General features: G+C 42.1%; 1 protein-coding gene, 1 non-coding gene and 1 pseudogene across 2 annotated transcripts in view; all 3 read left to right on the plus strand.

The window, feature by feature from the left end:
* LOC141094652 (uncharacterized) overlaps window positions 1-22593 on the plus strand; it is an 803576-nt gene that overhangs the window by 177227 nt on the left and 603756 nt on the right. The gene's annotated exons all lie outside the window — the stretch shown is intronic.
* Window positions 8085-8272, plus strand: LOC141095013 (U2 spliceosomal RNA). Its single transcript, XR_012233253.1, has one exon. It is a non-coding gene; the product is annotated as a U2 spliceosomal RNA (small nuclear RNA).
* Window positions 18994-19171, plus strand: LOC141095008 (U2 spliceosomal RNA; annotated as a pseudogene).

Genomic DNA, 22593 nt, shown 5'->3' on the forward strand with positions numbered 1-22593 from the left:
TGCAGGGCTTCTACATCTTACCTGCACCACAACATCTGTCCCAGAGAAGCGCCACTGCAGCGCTGGTCAATCTAATCAGATACCACAGGTGGCATCACGTATCATTCACCTATTAACTTAATTCACTCCTTTGCATGGATGCCCAGGGCCACAGAACGGGTCACCACCACCGTGACACATCCCTTTGAGACACCGGCCCGGTACCGATTAACCCCACTGCCCTGGCTGGCCACCCACACTCCATGTCAGATTCATCTTGGACTGGGGAATTCACGATTTTACTTGATAACCCAGGCATGGTATGATAGAAAGAGCTACATGGACTAATGTGAAGTGTGGCCTCCTGCATCATTCACTTTGGGTGGGGGTGCAGGACACAAGGAAAGGGGTTCTTCCTGACCAGGAGCCAGCACTTGATGACTCAGTGCTTGCATTTTTTGAAACTTCAGAAGAGGAGGGCATATTTGCTGGAGTCTGTTTCGGCAATGTAAGCCCAAACCAGTTCCTCATGCTCCGGCTTTCAAAGTGGTTAAACTACTCCCAGGCGTTCTGGAGCCAGACCATGACACAGGCTCAACACCTCCTGCCTTAGCTGCTATTGTGCTTTTGCCACTACCAGCAGATGCACCACCACCATCAGCACCAGCAGGCCCCCCCACGCCCAGGTTCGCGGCCTCTTCCACCAAACTTCAAAATTTAGCACAAAATAGACAAAATAACATCAGATATATAGCACTGTATCAGAAGAGTACAGCTCTATTCAGTCAAAGGATAATTGTCAATCTCCATATACATTCCATCAGTCACACAGACGCTCACAGGCTCAGTATGGATTACAAAAGAATATAAAAAGTAGAGAAAGTGTAGAGTATCAGCAGATAGCAGGTATATATAGCATAGTTTAAACATTAACAATGTATGTCTATATATCAGGAGTAGTGTTGAGCCACCCCGCTAGTGTTTTGGTTCATCGCACAGGAAGCAAGTTCGCCGATCCACATTGAAAACAATGGCAGGCAAACACATACAAACACATAGAAAAGAATTACAAAACACCTTAAACGGTGTCCCAAAGCCGACAAAATGCTCAGAAGACAAAAATAACATATGGAAAAGGGCAACTACATTTAGAAAAGAGGTGGAGGAGTAAAAGGAGGAGGTGGAGGAGACACAGATATAGGCTTGTCATGCCCTTATGAAGTCAAGAAAGGCTGGACTAAAAATGTAAAAAACAAAACAAAAAAATAAATAAATCGAACATGATCATATACCGTCAGACTTCCCACCAATAAATTATGGCAACTGGCGATCGGGCAGCATTATTCCCACGAACCTCCAAGCAGCTTCCATGAAGGCAGAGTGTTTGCTTTCCGGGGGCAGTATGATTGCAAAGCTGAACCTTAAAGGAATGTCCCAAAGGGCACCACCAGGAGTGGAGCCTGTGGCTTAATTGGACTCCACCTGGGAAACCACTACCATACAAGCTACAGAAAAGATGGACAGATTGCAAGCTTTGTCGATTCTGTGTGTGGTGTGGTATGTCCGTTTGTAGTTGTGCTAGCGATTTGTCAGCTTTATTCCGTTAACGAACGAGACTCCGGCATGCCCTCCGCGGTATGCGTCAAGCTTACTAGAGGGATACTCGAGGCTCTGGCACGTGAGATCGAGCAATACCAGGTCTATCCTGGCCTTACATGTCCGGGGCTGCATGCGCGCTACACTGAAAGGACCAGCTTTTGTCGCTTACAGGTGCAGATAACCCGCTGAACACCGTTAGTGATGGGGATCTGTGATTCCAATTATTCCACACGAACGATGATTTCCCAGTAAGTGCAGGTCAACAGCAATTCCTAAATTAGGCCTAACCGGCATTCCTGAAAAAAATGAAAAAATTAAGTGTCCAAACCACAGGTGCTGTAGCTGGCTTAACAGCTCGGCAGCCGTTCTCAGGCCCAGTATGGATTCGGCAAGATTCTAGAAAGTTGATAAAGGGTACAGTTTCACTGGATAACATGTATATATGTAGCATAGTTTACACATTAAAAACCTATGTGTATATATCAGGATGCAGGCTCAGATGGTCTCCGGCCCAGTATGGATTAGACGTGATTGGACAAAGGTGACAAAGGGTACAATATCAATGGATAACAGGTATGTATAGCATAGTTTACACATTAAAAATATATGTCTATAGATCAGGAGGCAGACTCAGACGTTCTCAGGCTCAGTATGGATTTGACCAAGTTGAGAAAGGGTACATTATCACTGGATAGCAGGTATATATAGCATAGTTTATACACTGAAAATGTCCGTGTTCTCAGTATGGATTAGACAACAATCTAAAAAGTCGAAAAAAAGAAATGTATTTGAAGCATAGACCAGTACACACTTTTGGTGGTATTTTTTAATCTTCATTTATATTTCTGTCTCAGTAAGACAGTCCAGACTCTCCGCAATAGTAAAGGAGATGCATACAATTATTGACATCAAGTCTAGTGATTGCAGAAATCTAGGAATTACTATTCACGGGAAAAACTTCCGTCACAATTCTCAGAGGCGATGCTGACCCTCAATTAATTTATGTGTGGAGACAGAAAATACCTTGCTTAGTGAAGAAAGTGAGTGTTGCTGTATCACAGCACCGTTGATCCCATCGCCGTTACTCATATCCATCCAATTTTGATCACAGGGACAAACGTAAACACGGTGCTCGCTGGCTATCAGGATCTGTCACGTAACTTTGGAGTGCAAAACAAAGAAGCCACAGGCCATAGGCGATTCAACTGGATTGGCATGAGAGGGCACATTTAAAAATGTGCGCTGGAATGTCACACGTCTGTGGGTAGGAAAACTGTGAAAGCTGAAGACAAACCACCACTGTATCTCTTTGTGAGTCAACGTTCATAAGAAATGGAAGCCATTGATCATCTGAAGCTAGATCCTGGCCAGCGGGACAGGGCATAGCTACGTATTAACCATCATCTTCAATCAGTTCACCAAATTTGTAGTGGCAGTCCCAGTGAAGGATTTGACAGGCCAGGCTACACAGCGGAGGAGCAGGGAGAGGTAAACATTGCAAATGCTGGGGCCCTGCCCAAGCAAGGGGGGCACACTCATGGGCGTCGGTACTGGCACTGGGCCCCTCATAGTACGGCGGTGTATCTGACGGCGGGTGTGCACCACCACAGTCAGAGACACTTGATAACACTATGAGGGACCCTGTGCCAGTGCCCGCGCCCAAGAGTCGGCCCACCCACTTGTCCAGGGCAACGGCACTCGCACGGTTGCATGCGCTGTGGTGACCCCGGCCATGGGGGGAGGAGGCAGCCCAGTTAGGGAGGTTTACAAAATGGCCTATGCTGATGTGGGACATTCACCTGCTGCTAAAGGTGAAATTGGTCAAGTCCCAGCAAGAGGAGTACCAAAGAAAGCCATTTTTCTGGCAACCTAGGTGTCAAATGAAACTACTAACAATACACATGTTCAGTCCATTTGTTACTGATCAGCAAGTAGAGTCCTACCTGTACCGATTTTGTGAGAAGGTGATCATGAAAAATACAGGGAAAACTAACTTTGGAGTCTAGAATGGCAAAAGGATCATTCAAAAAGGACTCAGAAGATGGTGGGGTTATAAGACCCCCGCCAACGGTGTACATCGATCGATGCCGTGGTTATCTTTTTTTCTCAGGCACGCCTGACTACTGCAGGAAATGTTGAAAATATGGACATGATGAAAGCAGGTGTAGTCGGTGCCAGAGATGTCCAAATGCTCATCAGGAGTCTGAATGTCCATTAAATAAAAAGGATAATGCAGAAGAGATGGATACATCTGCCGAAAAAGGAGGCGCTAAAGAAAGTGAGGAGGAGGAAGAAGAAGCAAGGGTTCCAGAGGAGCTGGTTGAGATGACTGATAAAGAAAATGATGGAAAAGAAAGGAAAGAAGAAGAGGAGAAGAAGAATGTGGAGGAGGAAAAGGAGAGAGAAGAAAAGAAGAAGAAAGAGGAAAAAAGAAGAGAGAGGAAAAAAAGACAGAAGAAGAAAAGATGGAAGAAAAGAAGAAAGAGGAGAAAAGAAGAAGGGAGGAAGAAAAAAGAAAGAAGAGAGCGGAAGAACTGAAGAAGGGAGAGGAGGAAAAAAAGAAGTCAATAGAACAAGTTAAAAAGAAGTTTGGAGAGCTAAAGAAGAAAGAGAAAAGATGGTAGAGGGTTGTAGGAAAATTGGGCAGGAGCCAGGTGAGATGCCCACCTCTTCAAAAATTGTGGACCCAAAAGGAGAAATGGAGAGCACTAAAGAAGGTGCTGAAGTGACAAGTTCACTTATAGTAGATCCTTCACCTCCATCTTCCGAGTCGCAGAGTATTCCGTGTGCGCAGGAAAAAATGGAGTGTGAAACAAGGTCCTTAAAGAGAGGTGTAGAAAAAGACGCTGTGGAGGGAGTACCTCATGGGGGAAAGGTTAAACCAGTAGAGGTTTCTGAGCTGTTTGGAGAGATGTCAGCTTCAGATTCGTCGGATACCGAGGATTTGGTGATAGACCCAACTTCTCCAGCAGCAGATGAGGGCGGTGGGTTTAGCCCTATGTTGAATATTAAAAGATGATCCGTATAGCTTCCCTGAATGTTCAGGGACTTAATGACCTGTACAAAAGAACTGCATTGTATGATTATTATAATAATGAAAAATTTGATTTTATATTTCTGCAAGAGTGTAATCTGACGAAGAAGCTTAATTATGATTATCTACGGGGGATATGGAAGGGTAATTTTTGCTTCTCAGGAGGTAATGAATCAAAGAGTGATGGGGTGGGTTTTTTATGCTCTAGAGAGTGGGAAATTACCGGCTATGAAGAAATATATCCAGGGAGGATCTTAAGAGTGGATGTGGAAAAAGAAGGGAAAAAATTATGGTGTTTCAATGTGTATGCTAATACTGATAAGGCTTTAAGATTGCATTTGTTTGACATTTTGCAATTATTTTTACCTGGAGTAGATCCAATAATTCTAGGTGGAGATTTTAACTGCAGAGTAAAGAATACCAAGGATGCTTCGTCTTCGTGCCTGAGAGGTATTTTATCTACTTTTAATCTTAAAGATGTTTGGTGGCTTGATGGACATAAAAGCGAATACGAAATAACTTGGGTAGGGAGAGGTTTTTCCTCTAGGATAGATTATGTTTTCATATCCGAGGCTTTTACATGTTCAAGTTTTAAAACGCATGAAACACCTTTTTCTGACCATAAAATATTAGACTGTAAATTAATGATTGACTTAGAAGAGAATAGGAGATCTTCTCATTGGAAACTAAATGTATCTTTGCTAAAAGAGGATGGGGTGAGGGAAGATTTTAAAAGGTTCTATGAGAAATTGAAAGGAAAAAGGAAACAATTTGATTCTATCTGTAAATGGTGGGATTTCAGAAAGAATGAGATAAAACTGTTTTTTATAAAAGTAGGGAAGAAAAAAGCGGCTGATAAGAGACGGTTTTATATGAACCTTAACACAAATTTACAGTGTTTCTATCATTTGAAAAGTAATGGGAGCAACGTGGAAGAGGAGATTTTAGAGGTAAAAGAAAAGATCCAAAAATGCCTCAGAGAAAAAGGGAAAGAAATTATTTTTAACTCTCGCGTTAGAATATTGGAAGAAGATGAGAAATGCACTAAGTTCTTTTTTAAGAAAATTTGTGATAAGAAAGATTTCATGAAGGTGCTGGAGGGAGAGAGAAATTTAGAAGGGAAAAAGAGGAAAGCAAAAGAGTTTTATGATAATCTATTCTCAGAAAAAAATACGGATTCATCTTTAAAAATGCATTTTTTAGAGGGGTTAGATAAAAAGTTTAGTATGGAGGACAAGATATGGCTAGTAGAAGATTTTACAAAAGCTGAGGTTTTTAATACGATTAATACATTACAGAATGGTAAGACGCCAGGACTAGATGGGCTACCTATTGAGTTTTACAAAGATTTATGGGAGATTATAGGTGATGAGTTTTATGAAGTGATTTTAGAAGCTGCACTGTCTCTTAATGTCCCAGAGTCATGGTTGGAAGGAGTGATAGTTTTATTATTTAAGAAAGGAAACAGAGAACTGATAAAAAATTGGAGACCGATTACACTTTTAAATGCGGATTATAAGATTTACGCAAAACTGTTAGCAAACAGATTAAAAAAGGTAATAAGTTCGGTGGTTGATGCTGACCAAACATGCGCAGTGCCGGGCCGTAAAATCAGTGACTCTTTGATCCTTATTAGAGATGTAATATGGGACGTGACAGACAGGAAACAAAAATTGGCTTTAATCACAATAGACTTTGAGAAAGCTTATGATAGAGTGGCTCACGATTTTTTATTTGCAGTATTAGAGAGAATGGGGTGTCCTGGAGTTTTTAGTAAGCGTATTGAATCTTTATACAAATTATGCTTTAGTAAAATCTCTATTAATGGTTTCTTATCTGAGAAGGTAAAGATTAATTGCGGGGTAAAACAGGGGTGCCCTTTATCCCAGATACTTTTTATCTGTGTAATTGAACCTCTTTTAACTGCTTTTAGAAAGGATAAGGTAATTAATGGTTTCTTTATTCCTGGGAGTAATAGTGAGCAGGTTAAAGTGGTAGCCTATATGGATGATGTTACGGTTTTAGTGAGCGATACTTGAAGCATGAATAGGGCTTTAAGAACAGTTGAATGGTTTGGGGGGGCATCGGGTTTTAAAACTAATATGGAGAAATCCGGTGTTTTAACTGTTGGTAATTTTACCCTTGATTCTAACTGTAAGCTGGCAAGATTATCTGAAGCAACGATTCTAGGTATCTTTTTTTCAGAAACAGGTGGAAATGTTAAAAATTGGGAGAGTCTGCTGGAGAGAGTGAGGAAAAAGGTATCTTTTTGGCAGCTGAGAGACTTAACCCTTGAAGGAAAGATTTTAATTATCAAACAAGTTCTACTCCCAATGTTTTTATATGTTTCGACGGTTTTTATACCACACAATAATATGATGAAAAAAATTATTAAAATATGTTTCAATTTCCTATGGAAATCAAAAATGGAGAGAGTGAAGAGAGAAGAACTATATAAATCTAAAAGGAAAGGTGGTAAGGGGTTCCCTGACATAAGATCATTCCTGTATGCAAAATATATGGCCACTTGCATTAGCACTTTATTGGGGCCTGAGTCTAAATTGAAATATTTCTCTGTTTATAATCTAGGTTTCTATATAAGGAATTACAAGTGGATGGACATGCTCTTAAACAGGCCATATAGGTTTTTACCCCCAGAAAATTATATTATCCTAGAGAAAATTTGGGAGATTTTAAGTTAAAAGACGTCAGTTTTAATATTCTTAAAAATCATAAAGAAATCTTAAAAGTTTTGGAAGAGAAAATAATAGCTAGCCCTGTGGAACGGTTCTCATCAAAGATAGTAGACAACATCTGGATGAATGTAAACTATGGTTTCTTATCAAATGAGCATAGAGATTTGTTGTGGTGCATAGTTAAAGACTGTTTGCCGACTAGTGAGTTTCAACACAGACGTGGGTTAGTCCGGTTTGAACAATGTCCAAGGCCTAGATGTACAGATGGAGAAACGCAAATGCATATATTTTGGAACTGTAATTTTGCACAGAGAGTATGGCGGAAAGTGTGCAATCTAATAAAAGCTATTAGTAATGTGAGTTTTTTAGATTTTAACAGAGTAGTTTATGGGATGGGGATAAAAGATGAGGATTTTAAGGTAGTATAGACAATTATCACATGCCTAAAAATGGCACTATGGAAAGTTAGAAATATTTTAATTTTCAAACTTAATATAGTTGCAGTAGAAAAATGTATTAAGTTATGTTTAAGCTATTTATTTATATACTTCTGGAAAGATAAAGTGTCATTAGGAATAAGAAAAGCAAATGAAATTTGGAACCAAAGTGAATGGAATGCACTTACCTTGTAATAATTGTTGTCCTTGTTAACCTGTGTTTTGGAAAAAAAAGAGAAATAGAAAAAATAATAAGAAAAACAAAATGATAAAGAACAGATAAAGTATACACTATGATGGATTTGAGTCTTTAAGTCTTTATTAGATTGGATTTGAGACTTTGTAATCTGAGTGTAAAAAGAAAAAAAAAAAAATCTGTTCTTATCAGTTTAATATCTGATACGTCCCCTATCTGGGGACCATATATTAAATGGATTTTTAGAACAGGGAGATGAAAAAAAGCTTTCTCACTTCACTCCACGCATCATCTCAGTATCGGCAGTTTCTCTGGGAATGGTGCACTCACTCTCTTAAGCGGTTTCCAAAGACAGATTGAATTGAAATCGGGATACACAAGTAGTGTTTTCAAAGCATTATTTGAATGCTTTTTTCAAATGTCGCTGCTCTGCAATTAGTTTTTCTTGGCCCAAGTTGCACATTTCCAATTCCTTAGCCTTGATTTAACTTGACCAACTCTTCTACTACAGCAAGTGCTATTCACCTCTATATGGAAGGCATTGCACTGTATTCAATCTGTCATTAAAATAACGATCTATCTTGGCCTTTGCTGCTTGGTAGGTACAGGTGTGATAAGCTGCAGTAATGTGTTTGGCTTTGGATAGCTACATTTCTGCACACCCACCTGCTACAAGGCCTGCAGCCCCTTCCCCTCAGTACTTCCCCAGCCTTAATTCAAGCATTCAATTCCTACCACATCCCTCATGCAATGATATGTCATTTCATTTTTGAAACATTGTCCCCCTCTTGTGGCCTTTCAACTTTGAAATTTACTGTTCAATTTTGAATTAATTCATATATGAATTAAATGGAAAAGCAACAATTTATCTGGCGAGTTATTTGAATGCTCGGCCTACGTCCACCTGTCTGACGGTATTCTAGTGGCTTGTAGCAGCAGCAGCAGCAGCAGCAGCTGCTAAGTGCGCTGCTTGCCTGCAGTAAATAGCATGTGTTCCATCCATGGAACACTATGATAGGATGCATTCCATTCATAGAACACAATGCTTGGATGTGTTCTATTCCTGGAACACTTTGGATCACTGGAACAATGGGACCACGTGTCACAATGGGCAGCCCAGAGTCTGTAGCAGCTGCGCAGTAGTAGTCAGCTTCAGTCTGCTGAGGGAACTTCAGCAGACAGGTGGGGGGGTGATCGCTCGCTGGTTACAAAATCCGGCACCAGGAGAGTTAAAGTAAGACATTTCTTTTAGGGAGGGTAGAGGGGCGGTGTAGGAGCAGTGCTCCTCTGGCCTCTTTCCTAGCACTGAAGCGCGTTGGACCGTGAGGGTAGGGTGGCCTAAAAAAAGGGGTTGGCCTATGCAAATTAAAAGCGCGTGGTGTTGAATCCTGGGAAAACCAAAAAATCAGCCGCCTGTGCTTTTGTTATGCGCCCAGAGTTGGTTTGAATGTCTTCCTCAGGGTAGTGTCTGTGTCATTCTCCACAATGGGTGCCTGTCTTAAGCCCTGTGGCCTTGCAAGCGGCAAGCCATTTCTGGTTATCGCTTCTCGGCCTTTTGGCTCAGATATCACGTCTGGTCAGAAGGATTCCAAGCAAATCGTGCCCTTGAGACATCGGCGGTTTAAAAGCCGTCTTAAGCCTCATGCTGCTTTAGGGGGCAGATACGCAAAGAAGCCAGGAAGGCGATCGACCCATTTATCCCTTTGAAGATGGCATCAGCAGTAGCAGCCTCAGTGCACTATGCCAGAGCTGGTGACCTTCGTATTAAGAACTCGTTCAAGATCGAAGTGGACGATGCATCCAAGGAAAAGATGACCTTGAAATTTTTCGTGAGGAGAGTGCTGCTGGAGATCCTAGGAGTAAAGAGGGAGGACATCCTGGCCCTTCAAGACCACCCTGGTTCTTTCACTTTGACCCTGGAGTCGGAGCATGCGTGCCAGAACCTCTTCCTCCGGATTCAGCAGCGCCTTTTGGATGAGGACTTAAAAGGACTTATCTTTGTCATCCTGTACTCCGGTGGAGAGAAGCCACTCGATGTTCAAATGAGCAACCCTCACGTTCCTTTAGTTAATATTGTTTTCTTCAGAATTATTTTCCAGAACTGCGGTATTCCCACAAGGTCATGAATGAAGAAAACCTTTGGACGGGAAAGCATAAATTTTTTGTTAAATATTGTGAGGATGCAAGTGGTATTGGTGGTCAACGGCACCCCCCATCGAGTTTCCTGATTGGCAGAGAGTGGGGGCGCCTCTTCTATCCGGACATGCCCCTCTTCTGTCGAAAATGTATGAGGTTCGGTCACACCTACGAGAACTGCCCAGAAGAGGTGGCAATCTGTAAGAAATGTTACCAGCACGGACATGCCACAGCGGACTGCACTAATGATATGGTGTGTAACATTTGTCGGGTCCCGGGTCACTCCTTCCGGGACTGTCCCTTGAAGAAAAGGGCTCAAACCTATGCTGAAACATTGGCAAAGCAACCGCCCACAACGCAGGGGCGTTCCACCACTGCTCCTGCAGCTGCGTTCTCAGCACAGGTCCGATCTTCCAGTTCTCCAGCCCCGCAGAAGAAGCCTGAACCTGCTGCTAGTGTATCTGCACCTGCTACACGGGAGAAGTTTACCAGCTCTCCTGCACCTGCTGTAAAGGGGGATTCCGCCTGCGCTCCTGTGACTGCTATACAGGCACAATGCTCTGATACTCCTGCAAACAAGTCTGCCAGCGCTCCAACACCCCCTGTACAGGGAAAACCTCCAGCAGCACAAAATCCTCCAGCTGAGAAACCTGACCCTACTGGAAAAAAGGGTGCCTCACCTGATTGGTCTGCTGATCCTGATCCGGATGACATGATGGTGATATCGGAGGGAGGACCCTCTGCGGAAAATGGTAAGTCCAGCTCAGAGGAAGAGGCAATGGAGCTGGAAATGCGAAGGAAAAGGAAGACTGAGGACAGGTCTGAAGGTAATGTGGCCAAAGAGTCTGCTAAGAAGTGTCCTTTGAGGCCAAGCATTCTGCAATATAAGCCCAAGCTTCCCGCAGCTCCTTCTGAGGAGCCACGGCCTTCAGACCCTGTGAACATTGTTTTTTCGGATTCTGACGTGCAGAGCCCATTAACACCGGTGGGCTTTATGTTTGATTCTGACAGCAGTGTGACCTGAATTGACTCATCATGTCCTCATCTATTAAAATAGCCTCACTTAATGTGAGGAGTATAAAGGGCCCTACCAGAAGGGCTGCTTTATTGTCCTACCTGTCAACAGTGGACTGCGATATTTTTTGTTTACAAGAATGCAACATTGATTTTGATATAAATTATTCAGACTTAAGGAAAGATTGGACTCACGGGCCCTCCATTTGGTCCGGAGATAATGGAAATCGTTTAAAATCAACTCTTTTGTGGATATTTTTTCTGGACGTGCGCTTTTTTTAAATGTCAGTTTTAAAGGTGTAGATTTTAGACTCTTGAATGTTTATGCTTCCCCTGTGAAAGAAGAAAGACACCAGTTGTTTGAAGATGTGCAATATTACTTAGCTGGTTTATCACTCCTGATATTCTGTGGTGACTTTAATTGCATTCTGCCTGGTGAAGAGAGGAACGGGAGCTCCAGTGCACCTAGAAAAGATAAAACAGAGAAACAGCTGAAAGATATATTAACTGATTCTGTTGTCTTAATCCCAAACATTTTTTCAGATCATAAGTTGCTGCTATCAGAGTTGGAATTACCAGGGCTTGTCAAGGCAAGAGGAGTCTGGAGATTAAATACGACATTGCTACAAGACCCTATGATAAGAACAGATTTTAAAGCGTTTAATTATTTAAGAACAAAACAACAAAATTTTTCAACTTTGTTAGAATGGTGGGAATACTGCAAGACAAAGATAAAAGGTTTCTTTGTAAAGGTCAGCATAGCCAAGGCTAGAGAAAAGGCTGCTTGGCATAAAAGACTTATCACTAAATTGCAGACCTGTTATCAGCTAAGAAGTGTGGGACTTGAAATGGATGATTTAATTGAAAGAACAAAAAAAGAAATCAAGAAAAGTATAGAGTCGAAGGGCAAAGAAATAATTTATAACTCAAAAATTGATGTAATGGAGAAGAATGAAAAATGCTCGAGATTCTTTTTTAAAAAAGTAGTTGCTGCTAAGGACATGTTAACAGAACTAGAAGGTGAGACTACAACTGAAGGAATGCTTAGCCAAGCTCAACAGTTTTACCAACAGCTTTTTAATCAAAAAACTATTGACCAATCGTTTACTAAAGATGCCTTAGATTCATTAAAACACAGCCTAGATCGAGAAGATCAATAATGGTTATGCACTGAAGTCACTTTGCCTGAAATTGATGCTGCAGTGAAGAGTTTCTCCTATGGAAAAACCCCTGGTTCAGATGGTTTGCCAGTAGAATTTTATAGAGAATTTTGGAATGTTTTAAGACCTGACTTGCTTTTAGTTTTTAAAGAAGCTTTCAAGTGTGATGTACTGCCATTATCTTGGAGAAGCGGTCTGGTATCCCTGATCTTTAAAAAAGGAGCCAAATCCCACCTGGCCAATTGGAGACCAATCACACTGTTAAATGTGGACTACAAGTTGATGTCCAAAGTTCTGGTGAATCGTTTTAAAGGGGTTTTATCTAAAATTATTTATGAAGATCAGGTTTGCGGGGTGCCAGGAAGAGGAATCGCGGAGCACCTTAATACCATCCGAAATGTGATCTGGTATCAGCAGTCAAGAAGGCAAGACATGGCAATTTTATCATTGGATTTTCAGAAGGCCTTTGATCGTGTGTCTCATCAGTTTTTATGGTTGGTTTTAAGAAAAATGGGCTTCCCTGAAATCTTTATTAAGCAAATAGCACTTTTGTATAAAGACTCTTTTAGTAAAATTTTAGTAAATGTTTTTTTATCAAAAGAAGTCTTCTTGCACTCGGGTGTGAAGCAAGGCTGCCCTTTGTCTCCAGTTCTGTTTATATGTGCAATTGAGCCTCTCCTATCCATGCTGAGAGAAGATAAAGTGGTCAAAGGTGTCCCTATCCCCGGTGGACATGGAAGATATTTTAAAGTAATGGGTTACATGGACGACATTACTATTTTTTGCTCATCCCCTGCTGCACTAAGGAGAGCTATAAGAACCACGCATTTTTTCTGTCAAGCCTCAGCCTTTAATCCCTTCATGACCCAGCCTATTTTGACCTTAATGACCTGGCCATTTTTTGCAATTCTGACCAGTGTCCCTTTATGAGGTAATAACTCTGGAACGCTTCAACGCATCCTAGCGATTCTGAGATTGTTTTTTCGTGACATATTGGGCTTCATGTTAGTGGTAAATTTAGATTGATAATTTTTGCGTTTATTTGTGAAAAAATCAGAAATTTGGCGAAAATTTTGAAAATTTCGCAATTTTCAAATTTTGAATTTTTATTCTGTTAAACTAGAGAGTTATGTGACACAAAATAGTTACTAAATAACATTTCCCACATGTCTACTTTACATCAGCACAATTTTGGAAGCAAAATATTTTTTTGTTAGGAAGTTATAAGGGTTAAAAGTTGACCAGTGATTTCTCATTTTTACAACAAAATTTACAAAACCATTTTTTTTAGGGACCACCTCACATTTGAAGTCACTTTGAGGGGTCTATACGGCAGAAAATACCCAAAAGTGACACCATTCTAAAAACTGCACCCCTCAAGCTACTCAAAACTACATTCAAGAAGATTATTAACCCTTTAGGTGTTTCACAGGAACTAAAGCAACATGGAAGGGAAAAAAGGACATTTTAATTTTTCCAACCAAAATTTTCTTTCAGCATCAATTTCTTCATTTTCACATGGGCAACAGGATAAAATGGATCCTAAAATTTGTTGGGCAATTTCCCCTGAGTACACCGATACCTTATATGTGGTCAAAAACCACTGTTTGGGCGCACGGCAGGGCTCAGAAGGGAAGGAGTGCCATTTGACTTTTTGAATGGAAAATATGCTGGAATATTTAGCGCTTGCCATGTCGCGTTTGGAGAGTCGCTGTGTGCCTAAACACTGGAGCTCCCCCACAAGTGACCCCATTTTGGAAACTAGACCCCCCAAGGAACTTATCTAGATGCATAGTGATCACTTTGAACCCCCAGGTGCTTCTCAAATTGATCCGTAAAAAAAAAAGTACTTTTTTTCCACAAAAATTATCTTTTAGCCTCAGTTTTTTCATTTTCACATGGGCAACAGGATAAAATGGATCCTAAAATTTGTTGGGCAATTTCTCCTGAGTACACCGATACCTCATATGTGGTCATAAACCACTGTTTGGGTGCACGGCAGGACCCAGAAGGGAAGGAGCGCCATTTGACTTTTTGAAGGGAAAATTCGCTCCAATCGTTATCGGACACCATGTTGCGTTTGGAGAGCCCCTGTGTGCCTAAACATTGGAGCTCCCCCACAAGTGACACCATTTTGGAAACTAGACCCCTTAAGGAACTTATCTAGATTTGTAGTGAGCACTTTGAACCCCCAAGTGCTTCACAAAAGTTTATAACATAGAGCAGTGAAAATAAAAAATCATTTTTTTTCCTCAAAAATGATTTTTTTAGCACGCTATTTTTTATTTTCACAAGGGTAACAGGAGAAATTGGACCCCAAAAGTTGTTGTCCAGTTTGTCCTGAGTATGCTGGTACCCCATATGTGGGGGGGGCACTGTTTGGGTGCACGGCAGGGCGCAGAAGGGAATGAGCGCCATTTGACTTTTTGAAATGAAAATTAGCTCCAATCGTTAGCGGACACCATGTCGTGTTTGGAGAGCCCCTGTGTGCCTAAACTTTGGAGCTCCCCCACAAATGACCCCATTTTGGAAACTAGACCCCCTAAGGAACTTATCTAGATGCATAGTGAGCACTTTGAACCCCCAGGTGATTCACAGAAGTTTATAATGCAGAGCAGTGAAAATAAAAAATCTTTTTTTTTTGCTAAAAAAATTTTTTTTAGTTGGCAATTTTTTATTTTCACAAGGGTACTAGGATAAATTGGACCCCAAAAGTTGTTGTCCACTTTGTCCTGAGTACGCTGGTACCCCATATGTGGGGGGAACCACTGTTTGGGCACACGTTGGGGCTCAGCAGGTAAGTAGTGACATTTTGAAATGCTGACTTTGATGGAATGGTCTGCGGGCGTCATGTTACATTTGCTGAGCCCCTGTGTGCCTAAACAGTAGAAACCCCCCACAAGTGACCCCATTTTGGAAACTAGACCCCCCAAGGAACTTATCTAGATGTGTGGTGAGCACCTTGAACCCCTAAGTGCTTCACAGAAGTTTATAATGCAGAGCCGTGAAAATAAAAAATCATTTTTTTCCCTAAAAAAATGAATTTTAGCACGCAATTTTTTTTTCACAAGGGTAACAGGAGAAATTGGACCCCAAATGTTGTTGTCCAGTTTGTCCTGAGTACGCTGATACCCCATATGTGGGGGATGACCACTGTATGGGCACACGTCAGGGCTCGGAAGGGAAGTAGTGACGTTTTGGTATGCAGACTTTGATGGAATGGTCTGCGGGCATCATGTTACATTTGCAGAGCCCTTGATGTACCTTGAACCCCGAAGTGCTTCACAGAAGATTGTAACGCAGAGCCATGAAAATAAAAAAAATTTTTTTCCTCGCAATTTTTTATTTTCACAAGGGTAACAGGAGAAATTGGACCCCAAAAGTTGTTGTCCAGTTTGTCCTGAGTATGCTGATACCCCATATGTGGGGAAGGACCATTGTTTGGGCACATGTCGGGGCTCGGAAGGGAAGTAGTGACGTTTTGAAATACCGACTTGATCGAATGGTCTGCGGGCATCATGTTACGTTTGCAGAGCCTCTGATGTGCCTAAACTGTGGAAACCCCCCACAAGTGACCCCATTTTGGAAACTAGACCACCAAGGAACTTATCTAGATGTGTGGTGAGCAGCACTTTGAACCCCCAAGTGCTTCACAGAAGTTTATAACGCAGAACCGTGAAAATAAAAAATCTTTTTTTTCCTCAAAAAATGATTTTTTAGCCCGCAATTTTTTATTTTCACAAGGGTAACAGGAGAAATTGGACCCCAAAAGTTGTTGTCCAGTTTGTCCTGAGTACGCTGGTACCCCATATGTGGGGGGGAACCATTGTTTGGGCACACGTCAAGGCTCGGAATGGAAGTAGTGACGTTTTGAAATGCAGACTTTGATGGAATAGTCTGCGGTCGTCATTACGTTTGCAGAGCCCCTGATGTGCCTAAACAGTGGAAACCCCCCACAAGTGACCCCATTTTGGAAACTAGACCTTCCAAGGAATGTATGTAAGATGTGTTGTGAGCACTTTGAACCCCCCAAGTGCTTCACAGAAGTTTATAATGCAGAGACGTGAAAATGAAAAAATCATTTTTTTCCACAAAAATAATTTTTTAGCCCCCAATTTTTTATTTTCCCAAGGGTAACACGAGAAATTAGTCCCCAAAAGTTGTTGTGCAATTTTTCCTGAGTACGCTGATACCTCATATGTTGGGGTAAACCACTGTTTGGGCACACGTCAGGGCTTGGAAGGGAGGGAGCACCGTTTGACTTTTTGAACGCAAAATTGGCTGGAATCAATGGTTGCACCATGTCGCGTTTGGCGACCCCCTGATGTGCCTAAACAGTGGAAACCCCTCAATTCTAACTCCAACCCTAACCGCAACACACGCCTAACCACAGCCCTAACCCCAACACATCCCTAACCACAAGCCTAACCCTAATTCCAACGCTAACCCTAATTCCAACCCTAACCCTAATTCTAACCCTAATTCCAACCCTAACCCTAATTCCAACCCTAACCCTCTTTCCAACCCTAACCCTAACCCTCTTTCCAACCCTAACCCTAACCCTCTTTCCAACCCTAACCCTCTTTCCAACCCTAACCCTAACCCTCTTTCCAACCCTAACCCTAACCCTCTTTTCAACCCTAACCCTCTTTTCAACCCTAACCCTCTTTTCAACCCTAACCCTCTTTTCAACCCTATCCCTAACCCTCTTTTCAACCCTAACCCTCTTTTCAACCCTAACCCTAATGGAAAAATAAAAATAAAAATATTTTCTTTATTTTATTAGTTCTGCCTACCTATGGGGGTGATAATCGGGGGGTTTATTTACTTTTTCTTTCATTTTGATCACTGTGAGAGTGATCAAAATGAAAGAATGGAATCTGCAGCCGGCAGATTCGGGCGGGCGCACTGCGCATGCGCCCGCCATTTTCTAAGATGGCGGCGCCCATGAACCGGACCCGCCGGACACCGGGAGCGACAGGGGGACTTAGAAGGTGCCGGGGGAGGTGAGAGTGGGTGAGGGGGGATCGGAAGCTGGTGTTGAGCGGAGTGCATGGGAGGGGGGGCAGATGATGACAGCGGCGGCAGATCGCCGCTGTCATTCAGTTGCGGGGGGGGCGATCGCCGGTGGGGGGGTGGAATCGGTGTCTCCAGCCATGTCCGATGCTACAGCAGCATCGGCCATGGCTGGATTGTAATATTTCATCAATTTTCATTGATGAAATATTACTATCGCTCTGATTGGCTGTTTCACTTTTAACAGCCAATCAGAGCGATCGTAGCCACGTGGGGGCGAAGCCACGCCCCCTGTGGCGAAGAACAAAGCCCCCTGTATCTGCGGGTCAGGTGACCTTTCAGTGACCTAGGTCACCCGACCCGCAGGGGGGCTTTAAAATCATGACGCCACATAGGCGTCATGGGTCGTTCTGACACGACTTTTCATGATGCCTACGTGGCGTCAAAGGTCGTGAAGGGGTTAAATTAAACATCGGAAAATGTGATTGCTTTACCAGAGGAAATTGTTCTGATGTGTCCATCCCTGACCTACCAATTCAGTCAGAGAAGATAAAAATTTTGGGTGTTATTTTTGATCAACGTAATGATGGCATGAAGAGCTGGGACGGGGTAAGAGAGAAGGTTCAGAAGAAAATAGACTTCTGGAAGTTGAGAAAGTTGACAATTGAAGGCAAAGTTTTAATTATTAAAGCCCTTCTATTACCTATTATGCTTTATCTCAGCTATGTTTACCCTCCAAGTGACCTTGTCGCAAAAAAACTGCAAAGAATGTTGTTCGAATTTATATGGAGTTCCAAGTTTGAAAAAGTTAAACGAGAAATCATGCATAAGTCGCACCATCTAGGTGGCAAAGACATTCCTAATGTTAAATTGTTTTTATACTCTAAGTTTTTTAGTCTCTGTTTTAAGAATATGTCTAATTTTGGCCCCTGGGCGCATTTTTTAAGATATGCAGCTGGCCATATTTTTAGAAGACGGAAATGGGTGTCTATCCCTTTAACGTCCCAGGTGTTGTTATCTCCTCCAAATCAATATGTCATCTTGGAGAAAGTTGTTAGGATGTATAACTTGGAATCCTTGGATATAGAAACACTGAAAAACCCAAGGAAATTGCTGAGAGAAATAAGAAAGCAAGAAGTTATGACGCCCATAAGCTACTATTCCTTCAACAGAGTGGCAAAAGTATGGAAAATAGTAAATGCACCTTACTTAACCAACCAACATAAAGACATAGCTTGGATGATCATGCAGGAATGTCTGCCAACCCGTGATTTTCAGTACAAACGAAGATTGAGTAATATTCAGACATGTCCCAGGCATCAGTGAAATAATGATGAAACTACTATGCACCTTATCTGGAATTGCGACTTTGCACAGCAAGTTTGGAAGGAAAGTGGTGAAATATTAAAATTTGTGTCTGGTCTTAATTTTTTAAGCCATGAAGTGGTTCTGTATGGGATTTTTTCAAGCATGCCTGAAGAAAAAGAAAGTTTTATGGTGCACACTGAATTGCATCAAAAATGCTTTATGGAAGACCCGAAACATATTGGTGTTCAAAAAGGACCACATAGAAGTCAAAGACTGTATCAGGCTGGCACTGAGTGAATTATATATGTATTATCTACTTGATGTGAAGAGGCTTGGTAAGAAAAAAGCCCTAAGTACATGGAACTATCACCTTTGGAAGATGCTATTCTAAAGTTCTGAAGAAAAGATAAAGACTACGATATTTTAAATATAAACGCAAAAATCTGTTCTTTTCAGTTTAATATCTGATACGTCCCCTATCTGGGGACCATATATTAAATGGATTTTTAGAACAGGGAGATGGATAAAGAGCTTGCTCACTTCACCCCACGCATCATCTCAGTATCGGCAGTCTCTCTGGGAATGGTGCACTCACTCTCTTAAGCGGTTTCCAAAGACAGATTGAATTGAAATCGGGATACACAAGTAGTGTTTTCAAAGCATTATTTGAATGCTTTTTTCAAATGTAGTTGCTCTGCAATTAGTTTTTTTGGGTCCAAGTTACACATTTCTAATTCCTTAGCCTTGATTTAACTTGACCAACTCTTCTACTACAGCAAGTGCTATTCACCGCTATATGGAAGGCATTGCACTGTATTCAATCTGTCATTTAAATAACGATCTATCTTGGCCTTTTCTGCTTGGTAGGTACAGATGTGATAAGCTGCAGTAATGTGTTTGGCTTTGGATAGTTACATTTCTGCACACCCACCTGCTACAAGGCCTGCAGCCCCTTCCCCTCAGTACTTCCCCAGCCTTAATTCAAGCATTCAATTCCTACCACATCCCTCATGCAATGATATGTCATTTCATTTTTGAAACTTTTTCCCCCTCTTGTGGCCTTTCAACTTTGAAATTTACTGTTCAATCTTGAATGAATTCATATATGAATTAAATAGAAAAGCAACAATTTATCTGGCGAGTTATTTGAATGTTCGGCCTACGTCCACCTGTCTGACAGACGGTATTCTAGTGGCTTGTAGCAGCAGCAGCTAGGTGCGCTGCTTGCCTGCAGTAAATAGGATGTGTTCCATCCATGGAACACTATGATAGGATTCATTCCATTCATAGAACACAATGCTTGGATGTGTTCCATTCCTGGAACACTTTGGATCACTGGAAGAATGGGAACAAGTGTCACAATGGGCAGCCCAGAGTCTGTAGCAGCTGCGCAGTAGTAGTCAGCTTCAGTCTGCTGAGGGAGCCTCAGCAGACAGGTGGGGGGGGTGCTCGCTCGCTCGCTGGTTACAATATCTGGCACCAGGAGAGTTAAAGCAAGACCTTTCTTTTAGGGAGGGTAGTAGAGGGGCGGTGTAGGAGCAGTGCTCCTCTGGCCTCTTTCCTAGTACTGAAGCGCGTTTGACCGTGAGGGGAGGGTGGCCTAACAAAAAAGGGGTTGGCCTATGCAAATTAAAAGCGCGTGGAGTGGAATCCTGGGAAAAAAAAAAAAAAATCAGCCGCCTGCGCTTTTGTTATGCACCCAGACTTGGTTTGAATGTCTTCCTCAGGGTAGTGTGTGTCATTCTCCACAATGGGTGCCTGTCTTAAGCCCTGTGGCCTTGCAAGCGGCAAACCATTTCTGGTTATCGCTTCTCGGCCTTTTGGCTAAAATCAAGTGTAGTAACTTAACTGTTGCTGCCTTGGTCTTGGCTGATAGGTGCTTGGGGTACCCGGCTCCTTGGCCTGGGGGGGATCGTCTCACTTATGGTGGGATTCACCCCCTGCTGCTATAAGGGAGCTGGATTAATCCCATTGCAACGAGTTGCGATCCCCTGGCGAAAGGCCGAGCCCATGGAAACGGTAAGCCTTTAGCCTGCTGAGATGCCGTGCACATTTCAGTTTTCGTCTGGCGCCGGCCAGATTCGGAACTCAATTAAGATCGAGGTAACAGCTAACCATGTGGGATATGATAACCCTCGAGAGTTTTATCTGCAGATTCTGAGGGATCTGCTGGGCGTGAAGGAGAGCGAGGTGTACTATCTGCAGGAAAAGGGGCAGAACACGTACATATTAATGCTTACCACCAAGGTGGTCTGTCAAAACTTTTATGAGCGTGTCAAGGGCGAGCGCTACAGCAAGCTGTTGGATGGAGTGGTTTTCACGGGTTTGTATGGCAAACTGGACGTTCCCCTCGTGGTGCATATGTTCAACCCTCATGTCTCCGTAGAGGATATTGAACTATTCCTGAACAGATACTGTACATCTGTAAGGCACACAGGGAATGTCAAAGGGCGAAGCGGTTTCTGGAACGGAAAGAGACGCTTTATGGTGTGCTTTAAACCTGAACCAGGGGGTGTAGAAGGCCTTATGCACCCCCCTCTCCACAGTGGTGCTGGGGAAAGATCATGGCTACCTTTTCTACAACGGACAGCCGTTCAGATGCCGGAAATGTGGCGACCTCGGTCACATGCAGAGTGCAAAAATGAGCGGATGAGTCAATGCCACAACTGTGGTAACTGGGGTCATGCCTCAAAGGACTGCAAGGGCGAAAAAACCTGCAGTGGTTGCGGACAGTCCACTCACCTGTTCAGCAATTGTCCGATGCAGACAAGGTCTCGTGGTGGCTCTAGAGCATCTGCGGCTAGTTCCGCAGGACCCCCTGCTGGTGCCAGCAGGACAAGCTCAGTAGTCACTGGTGTGAGCTTTGCGGACATAACTGCGGGTATATTACAATACTTAGGAGATGTTCCAGCAACTTCAACCAAAGGATGGTTAAAATCAAAAGACTTTATTACAAAAAATGATTAAAAACAGAATAGATGCAGAAAAAACATATGGTTCACCAATGTGACAGACGCTTACGCGTTTCGGACTAGAGGGTCCTTACTCATAGCTTAACATCTTACAAATAAACATATACCTATATACACTTGCTGGCTGAAGTAAAGTGGGAGGGAAATAAAATGGGCGGAGGTCCACAGTAGCAGGAAGGGAGGATTTTCTCCACCATACCATAAAGCATTGTATCTGAACATGGAGGAAATCACCACATCATCTTAATCATATATATATAAAAGATCAGATTTTAAATTCATGCCTGCGGGATATCGTGTTTTTAACTTTAAAATCCACATTGCTTCTTTACGCTGCAATTCCTTTTTTCTATCACCTCCCCTCTTGGGGTTTGGGACAGTTTCTATTATATTAACCCTGCAAGTACTGACATTTCCTCCATGTACAGAAACAAAATGCTGAGAGGCTCCCGAGGGACTCCTTGTAGTTTTATTACATGAATCATAAAGATGTTCAGAAATCCTTTTGCGAAGAGAACGTGTGGTGTTGCCCACATATTGAATACAGCATGTTTCACATGTTATTAAATAAACAACATATGTGGAACTACAGTTGGCAAACATATTGATAATATAAAAGAATTCATAAAATTCCTTAATACTAATAATCATAATCTAAAATTTACATATCATATGAATAAGGAACAAATTGCTTTTCTTGACATGATGTTGATTGGAAATGAAGCAGATTTTAGGGTTGAAGTATGTTTATATAGAAAACCGCAATCAGGTAATTCTTTGTTGCATGCTAGCAGCAACCATCCCAAACATGTCATTAATAATCTCCCAGTAGGTGAATTTGTGCGTGCTAAGAGGTGCTGCACAACTGATTCATTTTACAGACAGGAATGTGAAGTAATTGACGAACGATTAAAGACTAGAGGATATCGCAAGCATCAAATTAATAGGGGTAAAATTGTAGCAGAAAGAAAAACTAGAGATGATTATTTGGAAATAAAATCAAAATTTAGTAATTTTCAGGAGAAACCAGTTTTTATTACTAAATA

The sequence above is a fragment of the Dendrobates tinctorius genome, unplaced genomic scaffold (genome assembly GCF_039654945.1).
Source record: "Dendrobates tinctorius isolate UK_male_01 unplaced genomic scaffold, ASM3965494v1 ptg000065l, whole genome shotgun sequence".
Taxonomy (NCBI): domain Eukaryota; kingdom Metazoa; phylum Chordata; class Amphibia; order Anura; family Dendrobatidae; genus Dendrobates; species Dendrobates tinctorius.